This window comes from Aquarana catesbeiana, linkage group LG12 (genome assembly GCF_042186555.1).
Source record: "Aquarana catesbeiana isolate 2022-GZ linkage group LG12, ASM4218655v1, whole genome shotgun sequence".
NCBI lineage: Eukaryota > Metazoa > Chordata > Amphibia > Anura > Ranidae > Aquarana > Aquarana catesbeiana.
The window spans coordinates 234,244,834-234,248,360 of NC_133335.1; positions in this window are offsets into that span (position 1 = coordinate 234,244,834).

The window sequence follows — 3,527 nt, forward strand, 5'->3', positions numbered from 1 at the left end:
CGCCCTTTGCCGTTTTAAGCTGAAAGCCACAGAGCAGCCGGTCTGATACTATCGGAAATCCGACAGAAGAATTTCATGCTGCAATCTAGAACATCAGAAATAAAAAAAAAAAAAAAAGGGAAACAGCCTGAGCTGGAGCCGTGCAAAAGCGAAACTTGATGAATGACGATCAGCACGATGAGTTAGTACATAGTTCATGGAGGACTAATCCATGGAAGGGGAGTGTGAGACCACTGGACTGAGCCCTGAGAAGGACCGCTCCGATCGAATCCGACAATATAACAGATCAGGAAACAATAACCTTTTGTGCTAAAACAATTGTAGAAGCAAGTGATTCGCCTACGGTCCCGACCACACTGGGCCTCCCCACACTACCCCTTAACCGCTTTAGCCCCGGAAGATTTTACCCCCTTCCTGACCAGAGCACTGCATCGCTTTAACTGACAATTGCGTGGTCGTGCGACGTTGCACCCAAACAGAATTGGCGCCCTTTTTCCCCCACAAATATAGCTTTCTTTTGGTGGCATTTGATCATTTGCGCTATAAACAAAAAAAAAAAAAAAATGACAATTTTGAAAAAAAAAAAGCAATATTTTTTACTTTTGCTATAATAAATATCCCCCAAAAATATATAAAAAACCTAATTTTTTCAGTTTAGGCCGATATGTATTCTACATATTTTTGGTAAAAAAAAATCGCAATAAGCATATATTAATTGGTTTGCGCAAAAGTTATAGCGTCTACAAAATAGGGGATAGGTTTATGGCATTTTTATTATTTTTTTTCTTTTTATTAGTAATGGCGGCGATCTGCGATTTTTATCATGACTGCGACATTATGGCGGCCACATCGGACATTTTTGACACTATTTTGGGACCATTGTCATTTATACAGCGATCAGTGCTATAAAAATGCATTGATTACTGTGTAAATGACACTGGCAGGGAAGGGGTTAAACACTAGGGGGGCGATCAAGTGTGTCCTAGGCATAGGTGTGCGCAGCCTATTGCATTAGGGTGTGCACCCCAAAGCTCCAACACATTTGCGTTTGCCATATTTACCGACCTCTTCCCCGCTCTCCATCCTGAAACAATGGGAGGAAGGGGGAGCAAGGGAGCACATGGGGGACCCAGGCAACAGAAGGAAGAGAAACAGGGAAAGGAGGGGTGGCAAGGATGACATATATTAGTACCGATCCCCTATATTTTCCTCCTGTGGCAGCTAAATGTTGACAAAAGGAGGGAGAGGAGGAGAAGCCTACTTTCAGCTGCTGCAGGAGGAAAATACAGATCGGATCCACTAAATTCCAGCCCACCACCTCTTCTGTCCAGGTTCTGAGGGTTGGTAAGGAACGATTGTGATTTACCTGTCACCTGCCCACCATTGACAGGTTGCCAACCCCAGGATTAGGGTGTGCCCAGGCACACCTGGCACACCCCTTGCGCACGCCTATGGTCCTAGGGAGTGATTCTAACTGTGGGGGGGATGGGCTACCACTGACATGACAGCCATCACTGCTCCCGATCACAGGGAGCAGTGATCTCTGTCATGTCACAGGGCAGAATGGGGAAATGCCTGGTTTACATAGGCACTTCCCCGTTTTGCGGCTCCGTGACACGATAGCTGGGAGACCGGCGGATCCCGATAGGCAGAACACTGATTCAATCTACTATGACACGAGCCGGTCTAGGGGGGGCGGGACCTTGTTACAGCACGGCCACCGAACACATTCCCAGCCAGCTCCGTGATACACAGGAGGAGGAGGAGAGGGGGAAAGAGCGGAGCGCTGCAGCCGCAACTTAATGAGGCCCCGGGGCAGGCGGCCTACCGGGAAATTTCCTGGTATCCTGGTAGGCCAGTCCGGCCCTAGCTGGGGTCGGCAAGTGGGCCCCCCAGGCAAGTGGGGCCCCCGGGCAACTGCCCAGCGTGCCCAGGAGAAAAGACGGCCCTGGGATATACAATGTAATACTGACATATAATCACACACATAGGTTGGACTTGATGGACTTGTGTCTTTTTTCGACCTCACCTACTATGTAACTATGTAAGGTGCGCCGTGAAAATTTTTAAGACTTTTTGGTGTGCTGCAAAAATGTTTGAGAAACACTGGGTTAGGTTATGGACATTTACTTACTAAAGTATTTATAACAAGCAGTAAATGAGGTTTAAAACAAGCCCTCACTGACCTCTGTAGCTGAAAGCCCTGTGAAGAAATTCATACTCAGGAGACTCAGCAGAAGCACTAAAGTTGGTGAAGTTGGTTCTCTCAGCAGCTCAGCTCCCCCTCCTGGCAATGACTTAACCACTTCAGCCTCGAGCCTCTTTTTTACACTTGTTTACAAGTTAAAAACATTTTTTTTTTCTAGAAAATTACTTAGAACCCCCAAACATTATATATTTTTTTCTAACACCCTAGAAAATAAAATGGCGGTCGTTGCAATACTTTCTGTCACACCGTATTTGCTCCGCGGTCTTACAAGCGCACTTTTTTGGGAGAAAATACACTTTTTTGAAATAAAAAATAAGACAAAAGTAAAGTTAGCCCATTTTTTTTTTATATATTGTGAACAATAATGTTACGCCGATAAAATTAATACCCAACATGTCACGCTTCAAAATTGCGCTCGCTCGTGGAATGGCGACAAACTTTTACCCTTAAAAATCTCCATAGGCGATGTTTAACAATTTCTACAGGTTACCAGTTTTGAGTTACAGAGGAGGTCTAGGGCTAGAATTATTGCTCTCGCTCTAAGGATCACGGCGATACCTCACATGTGTGGTTTGAACACCGTTTTCTTATACAGGCACTACTGACGTATGCGTTCGGTTCCTTTAGTTTTTTTAGTTTTTTAGTTTTTTATTTTGACAGTTTAAAAAAAAAAAAATTGGGCGTCACTTTTATTCCTATTACAAGGGATGTAAACATCCCTTGTAATAGAAAAAAAGCATGACAGGACCTCTTAAATATGAGATCTGGAGTCAAAAAGACTTCAGATCTCATATTTACACTAATATGCAAAAAAAAATTAAAAATACTTGAAAAAAAAAAAATTCTCCTTTAAGAGCTATGGGCTGAAGTGACGTTTGACCGGGGTTATGGCAGCAAGTCTGGGCTCTGGCTGGGCCACTCAAGGACATTCACGGAGTTCTCCCGTAGCCTCTCCTTTGTTATCTTTGCTGTGTGCTTAGGATCGTTGTCCTGTTGGAGGATAAACCTTCGCCCCAGTCTGAGGTCCAGAGCGCTCTGGTGCAGGTTTTCATCAAGGATGTCTCTGTAAATTGCTGCATTCATCTTTCCCTCGATCCTGACTAGTCTCCTAGTTTCTGCCACTGAAAAACATCCCCACAGCATGATGTTGCCACCACCATGCTTCACTGTAGGGATGGTAATTGTCAGGTGATAAGCGGTGCCTGGTTTCCTCCAGACATGACGCTTGCCATTCTGGCCAAAGAGTCCAATCTTTGTTTCATCAGACCAGATAATTTGTTTCTCATGGTCTGAGAGTCCTTCAGGTGCCTTTTGGCAA